The sequence below is a fragment of the Ovis aries genome, chromosome X (genome assembly GCF_016772045.2).
Source record: "Ovis aries strain OAR_USU_Benz2616 breed Rambouillet chromosome X, ARS-UI_Ramb_v3.0, whole genome shotgun sequence".
Lineage (NCBI taxonomy): Eukaryota > Metazoa > Chordata > Mammalia > Artiodactyla > Bovidae > Ovis > Ovis aries.
In genome coordinates this window covers 86,101,183-86,123,442 of record NC_056080.1, presented here as the reverse complement: position 1 = coordinate 86,123,442, position 22,260 = coordinate 86,101,183, and the positions used below count along the sequence as shown (strand labels likewise).

At 51.6% G+C, this 22,260-nt stretch overlaps 1 pseudogene; it reads right to left on the bottom strand.

Moving 5' to 3' along the window:
- Positions 1–384: 384 nt before the first annotated feature.
- LOC105614134 (melanoma-associated antigen 9-like) lies at positions 385–1,024 on the bottom strand (annotated as a pseudogene).
- Positions 1,025–22,260: the final 21,236 nt, after the last annotated feature.

The following is a 22,260-nucleotide window of genomic DNA, read 5'->3' as shown; positions in this document are numbered from 1 at the left end:
ATCAATGTCACTGACATAGTTAGATATTGGGATGCATCGTCTTCTGTAAAAAGGAATAACATTTGAAAATTTCCTAAAGAAAAGAAAATGAGTCTCCATGTCATTGTAGAGAACAGGAACACGAAGATGCCACACACTGGGTTCCCCCAACAGGCCTAGGCTCTTACTGCTGAGAAGGCTAACCGCTCCCTCTTCAATCACAGAGGGAAGGATCACGTCCCTTCCTGCCCTCCCCACCCAGGGCAAGCTGCTAGATGTGGGCCTGGAAGGAGCCTGGCTGCTCCTCTGGCTCAGAGTCCCCCTTCCTCCTCCCTCGCAGCCTCTGCAGAGGGACTGGAAGGAGCTGGGGCCCCTTCAACTGACTCTGTCCAGATACTCCAGGACTTAAAACTTGCTGGTCTCTGCATAGGCCCAGGAAGCCCACAGGAACTTGTAGTGAGCAGGGCCGCTGTCAGGCACCTACCGGTACTCCAGGTACCCCTCCCACACCCACACTTGGGTCAACAGCTCCCTGGGATCCCCATACGTGTAGTGCTCCCTCCCAGAACACCCCCATCCTGCTGAGTGCTTCCCAGATCTCCTCCTCAGGGGCACGGTTGTCCTCCACAGTGATCAGGCACAGGATCACCAACAGGAGGCCGGCCTTGGGCAACCTCTGACCATCCCTCAGCATCTCTTTGAGGGTGAGGCCCAGTGTGGGGACCAGGATATAGGTCTGCTCACTCTGGTCCACCTCCTTCACCTCCAAACCAAAGATCGGCTGCAGGTACTCTGAGGCTTGACTGAGGACCACCAGGAAGTGGTCCTGGTAATCTTTGAGGACACTATTCAGCACTTCTGCCTTTGTGATCAGCTCCTTGGCAAGATACCTGCTGAGCAGGAATCGCACCAGCTCTTTCTTCTTCACCTGTAGTGCATCTGGGAGTGAGGACTTTGCATCTTCCTGGTCACTTGAGGTGTCTGGTACTTCATCTTGCCTGCTGAGGCCATGGTCTTCAGATTGGCTCCCAAGATTGGCAGCCATGGCAGTGGGAGAGGGGCAGACACCAAGGGCTCTGGGGGAAACTGGCTATTGCAGCAGCAGCCACCTCCTCCAGGGTGCCCCAGACTGGGAGACAGGAGGAGGAGGAAGCTGCATCTCCTTCCTTCATCTGCTCCTCCTCCTCCTCACCCCAAATGAACTTCGCCTCCATCAGACCCTCATCCTCTCTTGGATCCTGAAAGACTCTCTCAGGCTGGTGGAACTCATGCATCCCAGGCAATTTGACCAGGGTCGAACTGCAGAAAGGAGTGAGGCAGGGGGATATATGGGGACCCCAGGTCTGCAGGAGAGGGAGGTTGTGATCGGCCTTGGCTGAGAAACCACCCTAGGCGGTCTGACTCAGGCCACTTACAGGTCTCCTCTTGAGGGGTGCTCTCGGGCCTCATAGAGGAGCTCCTCCAGATCAGCCTGATCCCTGTCTACTCAAAGGAGGACAGGAGTTGGCTCCCCGGGTTGCAGTCAGCACAGTGTGAGGTTCTGGGTCTGACACGCTGTGGGGATTAGGGCCTTGTGGGTTCCCCTCTGTGCTGGGATAGGGAGCCCCTGGTGCACACTCAGGGCACCCTCCTCACCTTGACTCCTGGCACTGCCTGGACCTCCTCTGCTCTCAGGGGCACCTAGGGGTGGCACAGACTGAGCCTTCTGTGCACTCCCCCAGTCCCCTTCCCTTGTACCACTGCCTGGCACCTTGGAAACTCAGAACAAGACCTGAGTCTGGCCTCCTAACACTGACCTGGCAAAATCCAAGCAGATGCCTGTGACAGTCAAAAACCTGGAAGTGAGGCTGCTGAGGTGATCTTGCTCAGCAAAACTCTGGTCCCTGGTTAAGCCAATGGTTAGGGTGATGACATGTCTGATGACTGGGTCCACTACCTGAGCTCCATCTTCAATGATGTGGTGGGAGGTCACAGCCTCTGCAGATGGGGGTTCCCTCTGTAGTGACTTCACTTTTCACAGGAACTCTGAGCACAGGCACCTTGTACTCCAGGTCCCCCTCTTGGGTCAGCAGCCCTCTCATGGACACAGTGCTTAGAACATCCCCATTTGCTGAGTGCTCCCCAGCAAGCACTAGGCTGAGGACAGAGAAGCCTTGGGGTAAGTGGCCCCACCATGTGTGCTCCTGTCCACACTACCAGACCAGCTGCACCTCCGACGGGGTCCTGAGGACCCCTTCAGCAGGGAGGTCAGCTCCTTGGGGATCCTCAGCTCACCTCCTCACCATCTCTGCCTGTCCTCACAGGGCAGGGTCTGGCTGCTCAGCTCCTCCTCAGGCAGGGGTGGGGACCACCCTCTGCTGAGGACGGTCTGAAGGCCACTTACAGCCCCGCCGCCTGATCGCCTCTGGCTCTTGAGGTGGCTCCTGCAGGCCAGAGGTCAAGAATTACTGGGTTCCCCTCTGTTCAGCCCTGGTGCACATTCGCCTCACCTTGACTCCTGGTACTGCCTGGAGCTCCTCTGCTCTGACCTAAAGGGCACGGGCCTCAGAGCTCTGCCTTCGCCTCCCAGTTCCTGCAGCTCCTGTGAGAGAAATGGAGGGGGCAGCTCAGGGGTATCCTGTGGCACAGCCCTGAGCCTTCTCTGATGGTAGGAGGGGTGTACTCTGTGAGGTCCCCCCAGTTGTGTGGTGGGAGGTCCCCTTGGGGTTCCCTTGTAGTGTTCACTTTTCCCCTGGCACGACCTTGTCTGTCCCCTCTGGGGGCCTCCATGGAAACTTAGAACAAGATGCAAGCCTCAACGGAAAGTGGTAAGTGGCCCCACATGTGGCTGCACCTACCAAGGACCTCCGACGGGTCCTAGCCTAGGGAGATGCTCGGTCCTCAGCTCCTCCTCACATCCTGCCTGGCCTCCCAGCACTGACCACAGGGGCAGGGGTCTGCTTAGTCCTCCCTCGGTGTCTGGCAAGTCCACCCTCTGTGGACCTGAAGCCTCAGCCCGCCGCCTGATCGCCTCAGGTCTTGAGGTCCCTAGGCCAGAGGTCAAGAAACTGCTCACCCTCTTCACCCCACTCTGCGGCCTCCAAGACCTCCATCAGAGGCAAGGATCCCTCCCCATGTTCGGGTCTAACTGCCTCATTCCTTCCTCTCATGGAGCCTGGGCCTCAGGCAGGACCTGGGTTTGTCCCGTCCTCCATTTTGAGGCCCTGCCGCTCCCAGTCTCTCTGAGACCCGCACGTGAGGAGGGCAGACGGGCCCAGTGTCTTCTCAAGGGCCCCCGCGGCCGACTTCAGGGGCGGGGACTGTGGGGTCTCTCAGTCCCCCCTCGGGTCCCCTCAGCTCTCCTCAGGCACCTCACCTTGCCCCCGGGCAGGACCTGGATTCCCGCCTCTCCCAGCTGAAGCCCCGCGCCTTACACCAGGGCCCGATCTCTCGCAGACGCGCGTGTCAGGGAGTCAGGCCACGCCTGCTGCACTCACTCTACTCCACTGTCGCCCTGGACTGACAACGCAGACAGGCTCTCGGAGGTCTCCTCTGACTGGGGCCCAGGGTCCTCTCAGTCCTCCCTCGGGGTCCTCACCTAAACGCCTTCAAAGCCTAAGAGTCTCCCCTCCAATCTCTGAGGCCCCGCCCCTTATGTCAAGTCTCCAGTGTCTCTGAGACCCCGAGCTCGTGCCCCCGCGAGAGTCACCCCCGACTGACAGCAGGTGCCGGGACCTGTGGGGTTCCCTGTGTCCTCCCTCAAGGTCCTCATCTTGAGCCCTGGCAGGTCCGGGGATGCCCCTTGCGTTGACTGGAGGCAGGGCCCTCACACCAAGCCATCACTTCACTGAGACCCCAAAGGGAAGTCTGTGGGCACGACATCAGGGCTCCAAGCCCAGGGCTTCCCAAGCTGAGATGATGTCCTGGGCGTTCCTCAAGCCTCCTCCTGCTCTTCACTTTGACTCTCAGCAGGTCTGAGCACCACCCTCTGTCCCTGACCTTGCTCCCCTTAGAACCAGGCCTCCCCAGCCAGGAGCCAGAGAAGCAAGTGGGAGTGGGGGGCTCATTCCCACAACCCTGCCAAGGCTGACAGCAGTGATGACCTGGATTGTCCTGGGGCCCCAGAGCCCCCCTCAGGGTTCTAGCTTGACTCCTAGCACAGCTGGGTTCCTTCACTCTGCTGACCTGAACCCGGGCACCTGACCCAGGCCCTCACTTCACTCCCATCGGGATCAGTGACATTACATCTGGATGCCACGCCCCAGGGTCCCCCAGGGCTGTCAGGAGGGCTGCACATGCATCCCCTGGGGACCCTCAGCCTCCTTTGGTCCTCACCTTGAGTCTTAGCAGAACGTGGGCCCTTCCCTCTGCCCACCTGAGACTGCATCCCAAAAAGCAAGCCTCTGATTCCCCAGGTTCACTGAGGAAGTGAGGGGGTGTGGGGTCTCAGTCTGACAGCCCAAACTGGGGCCCCCAGGAGTCCCAGTCAGGGTGGAGTTGTATTCTATAGGATCTTCTGTTCCAGGGTGACTGGACCCCCTCGCCCTCTCTCAGGAGGGGGCCTCCTTAAGCCTTGAGAGAAGGCTGCAGTCCTAGCTCAGATGCTGGATGGGGGCTGCTGTGTCCATGACCATGGGGGAGCACAGGGAGCCACTCGCCTTCCCATGGGGGCCCCTCAGCATCACCAGACTTCATAAACTTTTGTATAAATAATGTTGTTTTAGCTGAAGACGGTGAGGAGTGGCAGGTGAGTTAGCAAGAACTCAGCAGCCTGTAGATGGCCTTGGCTGCTCACAGTAACTTCACATGCCTCCTCTCTGGGGTATCCCCAGGGTCATTTCCTGGTGGCTCTCTTCCACTGGTCTGCATGGATGCCCTCTCCCATGGGCCCTTCATGGGCAGGGTGGGCAGAGGGGCTCTCAGGGTTCAAGAACTTGTGAGTTGTGTGTTCTAAGTCCCCACTGGTCAGACAAATTTAGACTCTTCTCCCAGAAACATTCGGGGGGAGGGTGGGTGGCTGACCCGCCCTGCGCCTGGGGCCCCTGAAGGCCAAGGGCTCAGCCTCACTGCAGTCCAGCCCAGCCCCCATGATGGCCTGGCCACCCCCAGCGCCCCCCACAACCCCCCATAGCACTGCTTGGAGGCTGGAGGTGCTACCTGAGCGAGGCTTGGGCATCCCCAGGTTTGCTGAGGGTGGGGGCGTGCAGAGCTTGTCACCTGGGGGGTTTGCATGGGGCCTTGGCAGGTCCCCTAGCCGGGACCTCAGACCCTGGAGATGGGGACCATTCCTCTCTTTCCAGAGGCTCAGCAGATGGCTGAGCACCTCACTGCCCAGTCACAGGCCTTGCTTGTGGGGCCGGGCATGAACAAGACCCAGGCTGTGGTGTCTCATCAGCCTCCCCTGCAGATCTGTAGCTCGATCCAATCCAGTGCCTTTCCTGATGACGGTTCCCATGGAGTCCCAGGCAATTCCTCCTGCAGAGAGCTGGCACTCCAGAGCACTGCCAGCTCTGCTCAGCTTGTTTCCATCCTCCAGAAATCAGCCTTTTTCAGCCTCCCCACCTCATCCCTGTTTGGCCATGGCGCCTCCCTTTGTGAAGAGACAGAGCAAGGGAGCCCAGGGGCCACTGAGGACCCAAGATGAGCACTGGGCTAAGGGAGGCTCGGGCAGGGCTGGGGGAAGTGAGTTGCCCATGGATCACTGGCTCCCCGGGGTCTGCCCAGTTGGGCCTCCAGGGTCACCCTTTCTTAGCTGGAGCACTTGTGAGGCAGGGCCCCTCTCTGTGACACCCTGTCTGGTTGAATTGCATTTCCACTCTCCTAGACACTGTTGCCTGTGTGGCCCTGGGGACAGAACTAATTCTGTGCCTCTGGAGCCGCCTGGCCTCTCCTCTGGTGACCCGGGCATGCATGGGGCTCAAGATAGTTTCACTGTCCAGGGCCAGCCCATCAAGGCCATGCTCCCTCCCTATACTCCTGTGTGACCTTAGGCTGCCGCCTCTGCCCGGCCCAGGAGGACACATGCTTAGCCACTTTATTCCACAGACATCATTCAAAATCTACCGAGGACTGAGCAATGTACCACATGGGTCTCTTTTTTGATGTCGGGCAGCCTTGACTTTGTCAATAAAAGGTGCCTTTTGTGACAAGCAGATGACTTGAGATTGAAATCTGCCTCTCTCTGCTTTCTCTATAGATTTACAGGTAAGCGGGTGCTACACATGCTGAGGCTTCTGGGAACGTGGTTTTAAAATAGCAGCATCTGTGTATGATTCCAGGTCAAGAGGCATATGGAAGTCAAGGCAAAAAGACAAATGAAAACTTCTCAAAAGGTAAGGTGTTCCCCAGGCAGCGAACCTTCATAAGGGGCAGCGTTTTGGCTTGGAAGTGAGCAGCCTGGTCGGGTGTTATGGCAGCTCAGTGCTGGGGCTGACTGAGCCCTGGCCTGCACCACCCCGTGACCTTTCTCAGGGCCTCCTCTGCCTGCGCCAGATTGCCAACAAGGGAGACCCAGCTTTCCGCTTCCAGTGGACTGGCGCTCTTCCCTCACCTGACCTCAGAGCCATTGTCTCTGCAGCATGACCCTGGAGGGCTAGTTACTATGCTCCTCAGGACAAACACTCTTTTAAGAGAAAGCATGTTGTAAACTGGACACCCCAGTGATCAGAGGGTGCTGAGGTGTGACACCCTCGAAGTGCTCAGCTGAAAAAAGGAAAAGAAAAGAGAAACAAGAAAATGTCACCAGATGCAGGCCTTGCAATGAAGCCAAACCTCGGGCCTGGTGTCCAGACACCAGAGAGCCCCCAGACCAAACACCTGCAGACCTCGAGCAGGGACCACAGGCTCCAGCCCTGTGGGTCTCAGGGCAGTAAGGGGTCTGTTGGGGCCCCTGACAAAGGGAGGCTTGATTTCTCCTCATCTGTCAAGTGAGGAGCCTGCTGGACACTGTCCCTGTGCCCATGAAGCCACTCTGCCAGGCTCTTGTCCAGCCTTTGACAGGTCTTTTCAATGAGTGGGTACAGGGCATCTGTGAGACTTCCCCAGCTGTGTATGAGGTGCCCGCATTGTGCTGGGGTGAGTGGCCATCTGTCTTGCCTTTGCAAGGGAGCAGCTACCTGAAGGGACTCAAATGCTCAGCCAGGCCCAGGATGGAGGTACTGCAGATGTGTGCTGGGTGGGAAATCCCTCATGTTTTCAGCCTCTTTATTGCCCTGCAGTGTTCTGACCACAGGGCCACCTCTATCTGTCTGAATAGGGTGCATGTTTGGGGTCTTCTGGGGGCAGACCTGGAGGGGTTTGGGGATTATGGGAAAGAATGGCTGGAGAGTATGGGAAAGAGGGGCTGCCTGAGCAGTAGCAGAAGGGGTTCTGGGCCTGAGCAGTCAAGGTTAGGTTGGGGTCTGGCCCGGCAGCCATGACTGGCATCCACGTGGTGCACAGAGGCACCAGCATGGCCACTGGGAGCTGCCCAGAAGGTAGGCTGAAGATTTGGGTGGGCACAGTGGTGGGGCCCACCACCAGCATGGAGGGAACCATCTTCACCTCACCTTCACCCGGAGGCCAGGTGAAGCAGAGCCTTAGGCCCTCGATGGGCAGGGCCACCACATCAGGGCAGGGCCACCACGTCAGGACAGGGATTAGAGAGACTGGAGCCTCTGTGCCCTTGGGCTGCCAGGTGTCAGGACCCATCAAGTGGGGTGGGCCCGCTTTCTCTGGACCAGCAGCAAGGGAGCATAGGTCCTGGCCAGGGCGGTGACGGAGGCGAGTTCCAGATGGCTTGCGGTCCCCTGGGCACCCTCAGGGCAGGGTGACAGGCCGCACTGTGGCTGTGCGGTTCTGGGTGCAGGAGGGACGCCCAGGGCTGCTGGCCTGCCCTTCTCCTGTCGAGACACTGACTTAACGTCCCCTCTACTCTTCATCTTCTCCAGGAGGTGTGGGCTGTCTCTTTTAAACAGAGGACTGCAGCAGAACTGTAACCTGGCTTCACTGAGAGAGAGAGAATAGCAAAGTCCGAGCCTCAAAAGGCTTACTGAAACCAGCACCCTCCTGGCTAGGCCCCTGGGTGCCCTCACCCAGCCATCTCCAGGCCACTTTGGAGAAAGCAGGACCCTGTCCCACAGGAGGCAGTGCCCCAGCTTGCCCATCCTCGGGACTCACTAACTCACCATGGTCTCTCACCCTTGGAAAATGATGCAGAGTGGCTCAAGAGTATCCGTACAAGTCCCAGAGAGGGGACTTGGCATTTGCAGCGGGCAGACTGCAGAAGCTTTTCTGCTTTCTATGCAGGTGTCAACCCCTGGCCCGCACTTCCTTGGCTGAGCAGGACACTTCCCAGGAAAGAACCTGTGCTTCCCTGCACTAAACTTCTGCTCCACAGCTATGGGAGTCATGTGCTTAGTCAGTCATGTCCAACTCTTTGCAACCCCATGGATAATAGTCTGTCAGGCTCCTCTGTCCATGGGGATTGTCCTGGCAAGAATACTGGAGTGGGTTGCCATGCCCGCCTCCAGGAGATCTTCCCAACACGGGAATTGACCCCAGGTCTCCCATACTGCATGTGGATTCTTTCCTGTCTGAGCCACGAGGGAGTCATGGGGGCACAGAAGGAGGATAGGCTGCCGTCCTCTGGGGTCCGCAACCTGCCCTGTCCACACCAGGTAGGCCTTGCTGTGCACATCATGGTCCCAGGCATGCGGGAGGGGGTGGTCTCCCTGGGCCTTCATGAACAGTGTGGCTCCCTTTCCTATGACTGCCATCCATGGGACCTCTGTCCGGCTCTGTGTCCAGGCCATGAGAGCTGCCATTCTGCTCTGGGGCCTGGTGGTCTAGCATCAAAGAGGCGGCCATGCAGGGCAGCCCACATTGGTGGCCCACCCCACTAATGCCCCTCACCCCAACTCTGGTCCTGGGGTTGAGGATCTTCCTGAGATTTCCAGAATCAGAAATGCCTCTGATCTTGAGGAGTCAGCCAGCTAGGGCCCAGGAGCCTGGCCCAGTGGGTGAGAGAGAGGGCTTGTGTGAGGAGATGCCAAGGTGGGCACTGCTGCCCTGCTGATCCCCAGCTGCTACCCAGCTGCCTGGCTCACTCACTCTGAGCCTCTGCTTCCCCACACAGGTAATCCTAGGGGCGCCTGCCTCATGGGGTCCCGAAGACTCAGGGGAGGTACAGGAGGTGGCAAGGTTCCTGACACTTAAGTCTGCCACGTGGTTATGGGGAAGCATGCTATGTCTCACAGCAAGTCTGCATCTAAGGCGCATAAGCACTGATCTCCCAGTGGACCTTGGCTCCATGCTGGAAGCCTCCTGTCACCAGTGAGGGGGTGGGCTTCCTTGTCAGTTCTTGCAACCCGGGGGCTGAAACACCACCTGATTAGATGTTTCTAGACACAGCTCGGGCGAGCTAGATAGCTTTGCCCAGTGTTTCCTGTAGCCAGAAGCCCTACTCAGTGCCTTCCCATGTGACCCAGGGATGGCTCAGACCCCTGAAAATGTGAGTTCCATTTTAGACTGTCTGGGACCCTGCAAACACTCTTGGCTACCTCCTCAGCTTTCAGGATTGTGGCAGGGCACTCCCTGCCAATGGCTGAATCCCTCCGCCCTTTCCTCTCTGTATGTTCTGGTTGCCCTTGCATACTTCTGCGAGATGCTCACCCACCCCTGCTCCCTTTGGCTGTCCATGGCAGCTTGAGGTTCCCTTTTGTTCTGGCCGAGATAACTCCCAGCATCCTGGTCCAGAAAACTACTAGAGTTCATCAATGAATTCAGTGAAGCTGCAATATAAAAAATTAATATATAAAAATCCATTCACATTTCTGTACCCTAACAGCAACCAGAAGAAAGAGAACTTCAGGATATTATCCCATTTGCCATTAAATAATTCCATTTAACTGCATCAAAAAGAAAAAAACTACCTAGAAATAAACCTACCTAAGGAGGCAAAAGACCTGTACTTGGAAAGCTGCAAGACATTGATGAGAGTAATTGAAGACAGCACAATATGATAGAAAACTATACCATGTTCTTGGACTGCAGGAATCAATTTTGTAAGATGACGATACTACTCAAGGCAATCTACAGATTAAGTGTAATCTCTATCAGATTACCAATGGCATTTTTTCACAGAACTAGAAATTTGTATGGACTCAAAAGACCCCAAATAGCCAAAACCATCTTGGGGGGCAGGGAAACAGAGCTGGAGGGACTTCCCTGGTGGTCCAGTGGCTAAGACTCCATGCTCTCAATGTAGGGGCACCAGGTTTGGTCCCTGATCAGAGAACTAGACCCCACATGCAGCAACTAAGGGTTACCATGCTGCAACTGAGATTCACATGCCACAACTTAGAGTTCATGTGCTGCAGCTAAAGACCCTGCATGCTGTATCTAAAGAGACCCCACGTGTTGAAACTGAGGATTCTGAATGCCACACCTGAGGATCCCAGATGCCTCAATGAATATCATAGGTTCCATGTGCTGGAACAAAGACCAGACACTGTCACATAAAGGAAAAAGAGAAATAGAGTGGAGCTGGAGGAATCAAGCTTCTTGACCTTAGACTATACTACAAAGCTATAGTAATCAAAACAGTATGGTACTGGCAGAAAAACAGACATACAGATCAAGGAAATAGGATAGAAATCATAGAAACATGCTTATGAACCTATGGCCAATTAATCTACAACAAACAGGCAAGAATACAGTATGCAGTGGATAAAAGAGAGTCTCTCCAGTAAGCGGTGTGGGAAAACTGGACAGCTGCATGTAAAAGAATGAAATTAGAACATTATCTAACAGTATATACAAAAACAAACTCAAAATGGATTGAAGACCTACATGTAAGATTGAATATGTAAAACTTCTGGATGAAAACATGGGGAGAACACTCTTTAACATAAATCACAACAGCATTGTTTTTGGATCCATCTCTTAAAGTCGAGGAAATAAAAGCAAAAATAAACAAATGGGCTTCCCAGGTGGCACTACTGGTAAAGAATTTTCCTGCCAATGCAGAAGGCATAAGAGATGAAGGTTCAACCCCTGGGTCAGGAAGATACCCTGGAGAAGGGCACAGCAACCCCCTCCAGTATTCTCGCCTGGAGAATTCCATGGAACTTGGCGGGCTACATTTCATTGGGTTGCAAAGAGTCAGACATGACTGAAGCGACTTAGCATAGCACAGGGACCTAATTAAACCTAAAAGCTCTTGCATAGCAAAAGAAACCATTGAAAAATGAAAGACACTACTGAATGAGAGAAAACATTTCAAATGACTGATTTGGGGTTAATATCCAACATATATAAGCAGCTCAAAAACACAATGTCAGAAAAGCAAATCACTTTAAAAATGGGGAGAACAACTGAATAGGCACTTTTCCAAAGTAGATATACAGATGGCTAACAGGCACATGAAAAGATGCTCAACATCACTAACCCATCAGAGAAATGCAAATCAAAATCACAATGAGATGTCACCTCATACCTATGATAATGGCTATCATCAAAAAGACCACAAATAACAAACGATAGCTTTCATGCATTGGAGAAGGAAATGGCAACCCACTCCAGTGTTCTTGCCTGGAGAATCCCAGGGACAGGGGAGCCTGGTGGGCTGCCATCTCTGGGGTCGCACAGAGTTGGACATGACTGAAGTGATTAGCAGCAGCAGCAGCAAGGATGTGGCAAAAAGGGAATCTTTGTGCACTGTTAGTGGGAATGTAAATTGGTGCAGTCACTGTGGAAAATAGTAGGGATGTTTCTCAGAAAAATAAAATTGAGCTATGTGACCCAGCAATTCCATTCCTAGGTATATATCTGATAAAAACAAAAACATTAATTAGAAAAGATACATGCACCCCAACGTTCATGGTAGAATTATTTACAATTGTCAAGATATGGAAGCAATCTAAGTGTCCATCAATGGATGAATGGATAAATAAGGCGTGGCACACACACACAGAGACATATTTATACATAATGGAATACTACACAGCCATAAAAATGAATGACATTTTGCCATTTGCAGCAACATGGATGGACTTGGAGGGCAATAAGCTAAGTTGAATGAGTCATACAGAGAAAGACAAATACTGTATGATCTCACTTAGATGTTGAATTTAAAAAATAAAACAGACTAATAACCTCAGATATGCAGGTGACAGCACCCTTATGGCAGAAAGTGAATGAGAACTAAAGAGCCTCTTGATGAAGGTAAAAGAGGAGTGTGAAAAAGCTGGCTTAAAATTTAACACTCAAAAAATGAAGATCATGGCATCTGGTCTTATCACTTCATGGCAAATAGATGGGGAAACACTCGAAACAGTGACAGACTTTATTTTCTTGGGCTCCAAAATCACTGCAGATGGTGACTGCAGCCATGAAATTAAAAGACACTTGCTCCTTGGAAGAAAAACTATGACCAACCTAGACAGCATATTAAAAAGCAAAGACATTGCTTTGCTGACAAAGGTCCGACTAGTCAAAGCTATGGTTTTTCAAGTAGTCCTATATGGATGTGAGAGTTGGACTGTAAAGAAGGCTGAACACTGAAGAACTGACGCTTTTGAACCGTGGTGTTGGAGAAGATTCCTGAGAGTCCCTTGGACTGCAAGGAAATCCAACTAATCCATCCTAAAGGAAATCAGTCCTGAATATTCATTGGAAGGACTGATGCTAAAGCTGAAACTCCAGTATGTTGCCCACTGATGCAAAGAACTGACTCATTAGAAAAGACCCTGATTTTGGAAAAGATTGAAGGCAGGAAAAGAAGAGGAGGACAAAAGGTGAGATGGTTGGATGGCATCACCAACTCAATAGACATGAGTTTGAGCAAGTTCCGGGAGATGGTGAAGGACTGGAAAGCCTGCTGTTCTGCAGTCCATGGGATCAGTCACAAAGAGTCAGACAGGACTAAGCAACTGAACAACAACTGAATATTAACAGATAAGTAGCTGACTCACAGACAGAGAGAACAAACTAACGGTTACTAGTTGGGAGAGGGAAGGAGGAAGAGGCAAGATAGGAATAGGGGAATAAGAGGTACAAATGATTATGTATAAAATAAGCTCCAAGGATATATTGCAAAACATGAGGGAATATATCCAATATTTTGTAATAGCTATAAATGGAATATAATCTTTAAAACTGTAAATCACTATACTGTACATCTGTAACATATAGTTCTGTATAGCTGCTGCTGCTGCTGCTGCTGCTAAGTCGTTTGAGTCATGTCCGACTCTGTGCGACCCCATAAATGGCAGCCCACCAGGCTCCCCCATCCCTGGGATTCTCCAGGCAAGAACACTGGAGTGGGTTGCCATTTCCTTCTCCAATGCATGAAAGTGAAAAGTGAAAGTGAAGTCACTCAGTCGTGTCTGACTCTGTGCAACCCCATAGATGGCAGCCCACCAGGCTCCTCTGTCCATGGGATTTTCCAGGCAAGAGTACTGGAGTGGGGTGCCATTGCCTTCTCTGGTATAGCCACTATACTTCGATTTAAAAAATGAGTTTTCTCAATTGGTTCTGTGGTTTCTAGAATTAGCTCTGTAATCTGATTAGGGTTAAAGGTGCTAATGACTCTGTAGTAAAGACAGCATCGATAGTCTATGGCAATAGAGATATGCAAAATATCTCCCTTGGATATGCCTGATGAACCACTTAAAAGAAGTGCTGGGTGCAAGGTGTTCTGTGACTGTGTATGTGATACTTTTGAACATTTTTAGAACACTGGTAGGTATAATGAGCTTTCTGGTTGCTCCCAACCAGTTGGAAAGAGTGGTGAAAGAAAAGGAGTAGCTCAGGTTACAGTTAGAGACGTAAAAGATTCTATGTGTACCCACAAGGAGACACTTATCTCCTGTAGATACAGGGTTGAGATTGCTAATGATCATATGCAAATGCTCATCCTGCAACTGGTTGAATTAGACTAGAAGTTAAATTCTGCCACTAAGGTGTTTCCTTTCAAATGAGGGCGCTGACTTGGAAAGAATGGGATTCTGTACACTGTGATAGAGCTGTGTGGGGAGACCCTGAGGAAGCTGCGGACACTGAGCCCATCAAGTCTGGTGAGTCATCCTCGCCAGGAGAAGTATCCCCCCCACTCTCAGTTGGAAGCAGCCTCCTGACCCCCCAGTGGGATCAGCCTCCCCACATAAAGCTAGATCAGGCCAAAATGATTCACTAAGCATACATTCTGCATTTAGTATTGCAACTCAGGGAGTGAGAAAGGGCTTTTATTAGTTTGGTAGGCTGAACTATGGACCAAAATTTGGCCCACAGTGAGTGAGTTGGAAATCTCAGCCCTGCCTTGGTTTAATACAGAGGAAGGCATTCAGAGGTTTACAGAGATTTGACTGTTAGTGTGGATTTGGCATTGAAGACCTACTCATTCATACTGGGAGAATCCCGAAAACATACATTTCCCAAGACTGTGAGGGGAGCCCCAGCACCCTTGAAGAACTCTGTGATTGTTTTTCTCTGCAGGCCAGAACTCAACAGTAGGAACTGCAGTCAACTGAAGTTGGAATCCTAAATGCAGTGGGGTATTTAGATCCCCAGATGGCAGGAGCCAAGTGGGAGCACACAACCACCAAGGGCCAGGTAGGCCAGGTCACAGTAATGGAGAGAAGAGTCAAAGCACCAATCAGAACAGGCTGACTTGGGCAGCTCTATGGTTTTATTCAGTTGCTCATGATCTTCCTAGAAGTAAAAGAGTTAGGAATCCCAGTAAGTTCTTGCTTGGTCTGTATAAGCAGGGATGTCACCGGTCAAATGATCAAAAGTCTACTCTGAATCACAAAAACAGAGAGTCGCAGCCCTTTGATCAATTCCCAGACTTGAGCCATTAAAACTCTCAGAAGAAAATGCAGAGGTGCATTTTTATGACGTTGGATTTCAGAAATGGATTCTTAGATGTGACACCAAATGCATGAAAAGCAAAATGAAAAAAGACAATGTAGGTGAACCTTGAAAACATCATGCTAGGTAAAGGAAGCCAGCCACCAAAGACCACATTTTATGATTTCATTTATATGAAATATCCAGAATAGGGAAATCTACAGACAAGAAAAGAGAATTAACAGTTACCTAAGGCTGGGGGCTTCCCACGTGGCACAGTGGGAGACACAGGTTCGATTGCTGGCTTGGAAAGATCCCCTGGAGAAGGAAATGGCTACCCACTCCAGTATTCTTGCCTGGGAAATCCTATGGACCGAAGAGCCTGGCAGGCTGCAGTGCATGGGGTTGCAAAGAGTCAGACATGACTGAGCCCCTGAACACACACACATACAAGGCTGGGGTGGGCCGGGGGAGGTGGTGGTGGATACAGTGTCTGTGAATGTTCATCCACTTGGGTTCTTACTGGTGTGCTGGATATTTTCTAAAATGGATTGCGGTTATGCTTGGCTGACTCTCCAAACACACTAACAATGACTGCATTTTACACTTTAAATGGACAAAGTTTGTGCTATATGAATTTGTATCAATAGACATATTTCAAAGAATATTTAAAAAGAAGCAGAATATCTAAATAAAACTTAAAAATCGGGATTTGGGGGACTTCCCTGGTGGTCCAATGGTTAGGAATCTGCCTGCCACAGTGGGGAACACGGGTTAGATCTCTGGTCTGGGAAGATTCCACATGCCATGGAGCAACTGGGCCCATGTGCCACAACTACTGAAGCCCGTGCACCCTAGAGCCCGTGCTCCGCAACAAGAGAGTGGTCTCCACTAGCTGCTACTACAGAAAGCCTGTGGGCTGCAACAAAGACCGAGCACGGCCACAAACAAAAGAAATAACTTTTTTTTAAAGTAAGGATTTTGAATTATTATATAAAAATTCTTTCCACAAAGAAAAGCCCCAGTTCAGATGGCTTTAATTTTGAATTCTACCAAACATTAAAAGAATGAACACTGATCCTCACACACTGTACCAAAATGTTAAAGAGAGAGGAAACACTTTACACAGCCAGTATTACATGCCAAAGTGAATAAAGTCATCACAAGGAAAGACAACGATAGACCATGACAAATGTACAAACGCTCAACAATATGCTGATCAACTGGATCCCACACCACATAAGAGGGTTGATACACCATAGTCAAGTTGGGTTTATCCCAGATATGCAGCTGTTTTAACATGTGAAAGTCAATTAATGTCATGTATAATATTAATAGAAGAAAGGACAAAAACCACAGGATTACCTGAATATATACAGGAAAAGCATTTGGTGAAATCCAGCAGCCTTTTTAAATGAAAACTATGGGCTTCCCTGGTGGCTCAGAGGTTAAAGCGTCTGCCTACAACGCGATAGACCTGGGTTCAATCCCTGGGTTGGGAAGATCCCCTGGAGAAGGAAATGGCAACCCACTCCAGTATTCTTGCCTGGAGAATCCCATGGACAGTGGAGCCTGGTGGGCTACAATCCACAGGGTTGCAAAGAGTCAGACATGACTCAGTGACTTCACTCACTCACTCATTCATTCAATGAGCTAAGAATAGAAGCATAATTCCTCAACCTGATTAGGGTATATATAAAGAAAAACTTACAGCAAACACCATACTGAACACTAAGATGCATTCAATGATACACTGAAAATGAGTGAAGAGTAAATTTTCTGGCATGTAAAATATATGTCAATACAATTGGTAGATCAGTTGTTCATGTTGGTCTCCTGGGTGCTATTTCTGACTGGTAGAGAGAATGAGCACCTACCAGGAACTTATGGCTTGCCTCTCTGGACAGTAACTGAACTAGGTAGCTTCCATCACCATGGCCCTTTCTCTTCCCTTTACCCTTTCCCATCCACTGCCTATTACCCACAGGTATGATCTTGGCTGGGCGCTGTGTGACCCTGGGAAAGGAGAGCAGAGAAAACCAGAGGGAGTCATATGTGGGGGAACGGGGCTGGGAGACATGTCAGTATGAGAGAGGATGCTTTAAGTATTTCCATAGTGGTTGCCAACCATTTAAAATTCGGAGAGGCAACATCAAAATCTGGATTTACAGCTCAATTAGAAAAAGAGAGGAAGCACTGACAACACTTGGCCCCTGTGCCGGGCTGGTGTTTCTCCTGCAGCTGGGCAGCTTCATTCATTTTTAACAGCCACAGAGACCCCACGAGCATCTGCATTTGTGTTCCTTTTGTCTTGCCCTGTGCCACAACCTTCTGTTCTGGCCACAGAATGACCCTATTGGGACATCTCACATAGGACTGCACTTCACACTTCTGGGTTAGTGGTGCATGCAGTGACCTTCCCCTCTCTCCTATTGTTAGCTTTTCCGTGAAGCCTCCTCCCATTCCGCCATTCATATCTGATTTCACTCTTCAGTCTCTCTTCTGAACCTTGCTCAGATCTGAGTAGGCAAACTCTACACCTACCTCTGCCCTAGGTATCTGTATGCTGTTCTAGGGCTTGCACTAGACTTTCATCCTGGTTTCTGTCTTACTGATTGTTGCCTTGACTGCCGTACCCTTTAGATACCTGGTACACAGTAGGTGTCTAATATTTTACAGACTGGATGGTTCTGCTGGTCTGGCCTGATGCTGAGAAAGGAAAGTTGCTATCACCATAGGAAAAGATTCAGCAGAGAAAATCATGGTACACTCACTCAGAGCAGTGACAAGTTAAGGAATTTAGCAGCAAAGACCATGGGAAAACACTCCTTGCTTGAACTGACCTAAGTCTGTTCAGAGATATTCCCATTCAGAGATATTTCAAAATGTGGCTCAGCGGTAAGCAATTGCCTGCAATGCAGGAGATGAGGGTTCAATCCGTGGGTCGAGAAGAGCCTCTGGAGGCGAAAATGACAACCCACTCCAGTACTCTTGCCTGGGAAACCCCATGGACAGAAGAGCCTGGCAGGCTGCAGTCCATGGGGTCACAAAGAGTAGGACACAACTGAGCGACTGAGCACGCAGGATCTCACTCAAACTGCAAGTGGCCTCATTCCTTCCAAGAGCAATGCTTTCCTGACGGTGGCTCGTAAGTGACATGTGGGCAGCTGGGGGAGTGAAAGGTGATCTGGCCTGTGCAGCCAGTGCTTGCAAGTCTGACAATCACGTTTTCCGACAAACTCATAGGCAAAGCATTACTTCCCCCTCCCACTAGAACAGGCTAGACTTCAGGGGTGAGGTGCAGAGCGCAGAAATCACTATTTATTGCCTGTCTCCACCTGAGACATTAGGAGAAAACCAAGAACAGAGGTTTGGAGGTGGGGTGGGGGCTGGGAAGAGAAGTCCTAACTTCTGTTTTCCTGTAAACCATTAAGATCAATTTTTTTTTTTCCTTCATGGTCCTTGCTCTTCAGTCATGAAAAAATTTCTTCCCAAGAATGAATGAAATCACGCTCCTAAGGAACTGAGAACAACTCTTGCTAGGTGAGTCACACTCTGGAGCTTCCAGAAAGTCTCCACTGATGAAATCAGCCTCGATTACTTCTGAATATGCGTGCGTGCTAAGTCGTTCATGGACTGTAGCCCCACCAGGCTCCTCTGTCCATGGAATTTCCCAGGCAGGAATTCTGGAGTGGGTTGCTGTTTCCTCCCGCAAGGAATTTTCCAGACCCAGGGTCCCAACCCTCCTCCCCTGCAGTTCCTGCATTGCAGGCGAATTATTCACCACTGGGTGGCGGTAGGGTTTAAAGAACCGCTTGCCAACCCAGGACAGAACTGAAGCGACTTGGCAGGCACGCAGGAGCCACTGGGGAAGCCACTCCTGACTATGGAAGACATAATGACCCTGCATTCAGACTCTCCAAGGCAGACACCACAGCACAAGGCGCAGTGAACATGTGGTGACTTGCTCCCTCCCCCTCCTGAAAGTGAAAGTGTGAGTCTCTCAGTCGTGTCAGACTCTGCGAACCCAAAGAAGCCACAGTCTTCTCTGTGCATGAAATTCTGGGGTTGCCATTCCCTTCTCCAGGGAATCTTCCAGACCCAGCGATCGAACCTGGGTCTCTCGCATTGCAGGCAGATTCTTTACCATCTGAGCCACCAGGGAAGCCCCTCCCCTTTCTGGGGATCTTATTAATATGCAGATCCCTGCTGTGTAGCAGGGTGGAGTCTGAGATCTCAGCTCTCTTCTCTGCACCCAGGTGATGGGGATGCTGCTGGTCCAGAACCACTGGTGAGCTGCAGACGGCAGAAGTTGGGGTGGGGGCAGGGAGGGTGGCTTGCAATGGAGACAAAACAGCCAAAGTGGGCCTTTGCTCACTCCAGGCACAGGTGGATGCACCTGGTGGTCCTCGAGAAGGCTCGGTATTTGTTCAAACAACCCTGGCCCATAGCGGTTACTTTTGGCTTCTCTCTTCTTACAGATCAGAGATTCCCTGGTGTCTCAGAATCATGGTAAGGCAGGAGACCAGGGTTCGATTCCGGGGTGAGGAAATCCCCTGGAGAAGGGAATGGCAATCCATTCCAGTGTTGCCTCAAGATTTCCATGGACGGAGGAGACTGGCAAGAGAGTCGGACATGACTGAGCAACTTTCACTTTTCCTTAAAGATCCACCAAAGGATGGTGACGGCCCTGGAACCGGTCACTGTGTGCAGGAAAATGTCAGTGTGTAGTGTCGGGCACGGGATGGGATGGGCTGGGACTAGATATGACCTCCCCAATGTGTCCTTTCCCGAAGTGCCAGAGAGATGAGTGGGATCGGTCTTAGGGATGCCCTAGGGAACACCGGGGAGACCCCCACACCTCTCCCCAGTCTCTCTCCTCAAGGAGACCCCGGGTCCACTCGGGAGGTGCCCTGCAGTGCCTGACAGTTCTCCCTCAGCCTTAAGCTTCTTTGATTCCCACCAGCCAAGGGCAGAGCCTCCCGGCTGCACCACGGTGAAGGAGTCTCAGGCTGGGGGTCCAGGGGACCTGGTGTCTCGACCAGACCGGGCACGCCCTTGGCCCCAAGTGAGCAGGCGCCCCAGGGGTGCTGGCCCGCAGAACTTTCCTCCCTGTCAGGGCATCTCTCCACGGGTGCAGGTGGCAGCCCGCACCGCTCTCGTCGCTGTCCCTCCTTCAGGACCCTGTGGCGCCCCTTTGGCGGGACCATGCAGGCCCTGGTCTCCCCGGTGACTAAGGCCATCTTCATGGCTCTGTTCCTCTTGGCTATCCTGCTCATCCTCTGCGTGATCCTGTGGTACATTTGCCGGGGCCTGGACAATGACTCCATCTGAAGCAGGTAAAGCTCTGCCTCAGCCCTCGGAGGCCCCAGCCCCGTGACCCCGCGTTGGTCCCTGGAATCCGCATCTCTTTCCAGGACCCCGTGCTCTTCCTATGGATTCTGTGTTGCTCCCCGGGACCCCAAGCCCTCTTCCAGTCCCGCATCCCTCCCCATACTCTGGGTGCCCCCATCCCAGGCTCTGTGCCTCTTCCTGAGACCACTTGCCTTTCCCTTGTTTCCAAATTCCTTCCCTGGACCCGGTGCCTCTCCCCAGATTCCTTGCCCACAACCCAATCCCACGCCCCACCTCTCACCCCGTGCGCTCTTCCCCTGGATCCCATGCCCCTTCCCAGGACCCTAGTGCCCTCTCTTAAGCTCCGCATCCTTTCCCAGCACCCTGTTGCCCTCCCCAGACCCCCAGAGTCCTCTCAGAAGTCCCCAGGATTCCATGTTCTTTCCGAGACCCTGTGGCTCCATCCTGATCTGTGATCCTGAGCCCTCTCCCTGGATCCCCCTCTCTTCCTTGGAGCACTCTCCCCTCCCCCAAGCTCCGAGGCCCTCTCCCCATCGCTGAAATCTGCTTATTGCCCCTACTCCCCACCACAGCCCTGCATCCTCTTCTGACCCCACACTCTGCAGCTTTCTCCAGACCCTGGAGAAACCCAGTGTCTTTCTTCAGAAACCCATAGCCTACCGGCCAGCACTCCTCGTCCCTACCCAGGCCCAGAGCCCCACTCTCTCATGACCTTCCCAGGGCACCTGGGCCTTCTCCCGAGCTTGTGCCATTCACGGGGTCCTTCGCCCTTCTCTGGATTCTGCTCCCACCAACCCCTGTCCCCACCTCTAGTACCTGCTCCCCTTTCTAGCTCCTGGCAGGTACACAGGCTCACTTCAGTGCCCCTTCCCACTCTGCTGTTGGATTTTGTGTCTGAGCAGCAGGTGACTGAAGGCCAGTGTGGGGAATTCTGGTGGCCAGGGGCCTCCTGTCCCCACCCTCTCCCACCCCGTAGCCTTTCCACACTGCCCTTGCTTGTTCCTGGCATGGACGTGCTTTCATCCCTCCCACAGGTAGAACTCCAGGGTTTCTTGAGCCTATTCACCAGCAAGCAAATTGTGATTTGACATGCCACACCTGTGTCCTAAGTTGCCTCAGATGAAGTTCAGTCCCACAAAGAAGTTGCTGGAACTGTGGGTGAACATGACCCTGGAGATTAAAGGGTGCACCAGGGATGAAGTCTTTGGTGGCCATGGAATAATAGAGGCTGGTCCATACTAGTTAGATCAATCACTTCTAGTTTTGCGCTTCCGATGGGGTGGGTCCATCTGTGGGCAGATGGTTAGTCAGAACGTGACCAGGTGGACACTGGGGCATCATCCACTGAGGCTGCTCTGGGAGAAGCATGTGGGAACGTGGGCAGGGAGTGCAAGGCTGCTGCCTTTGGTGCCCTTGGCATCACTAGGACATGAAGACTGACCCAAACACCTAGTTGAGCAGAGTCTTGAAGTGAGTTCACCCCAGATTCTTCCTGCAGAGGTCAAGGGTCTCCAGCAGGAAGGAGTATGGCGTCTGCAATGGACCCTCTGGACAGACATGTGTAGGACGGTGCAGGTGCATGGTGTGAGAGCTGGGTTCCCGTTCCAGGCCAGCTGATTACCAGCTGTACCACTGTGCACATGACATCTCCAAGCATCTATTATTTTATCTGTAAATGGGAATTAATGATGGTGTCAGGCTCATTGAGGGGATTATGTGAAATACTGTATTTAAGCTAATAAACAGTCTTACATGCATAAACTTTGCAGTTAGCGGTGGTAGTTATTTGTGGACAGCCAACCATCCTCTAAAGATAACCTATTGTTTTACTTATTTGTGGGGCATAAGTTACATGCAGTAAAATTCACTATTTTCTGTGTACACTGCTAAATTTTGACAAACACATTAAGCTGTGTAACTGCAATTACAAGCAAGATATGAGTACCTTCTACTGATAATCTAATACTAAAAATATTTTCATTTTCCTGTCTTTAAGTCCAAGAAAAATAGCATCTGAAGCTTGTTTTGAAGAAACAAGGGAAATGTTCATTTATATTTATATTCAATATAAACATTCATTACTTGTTTAATATTTTAGTGGTTTGAGATTTGTATGAT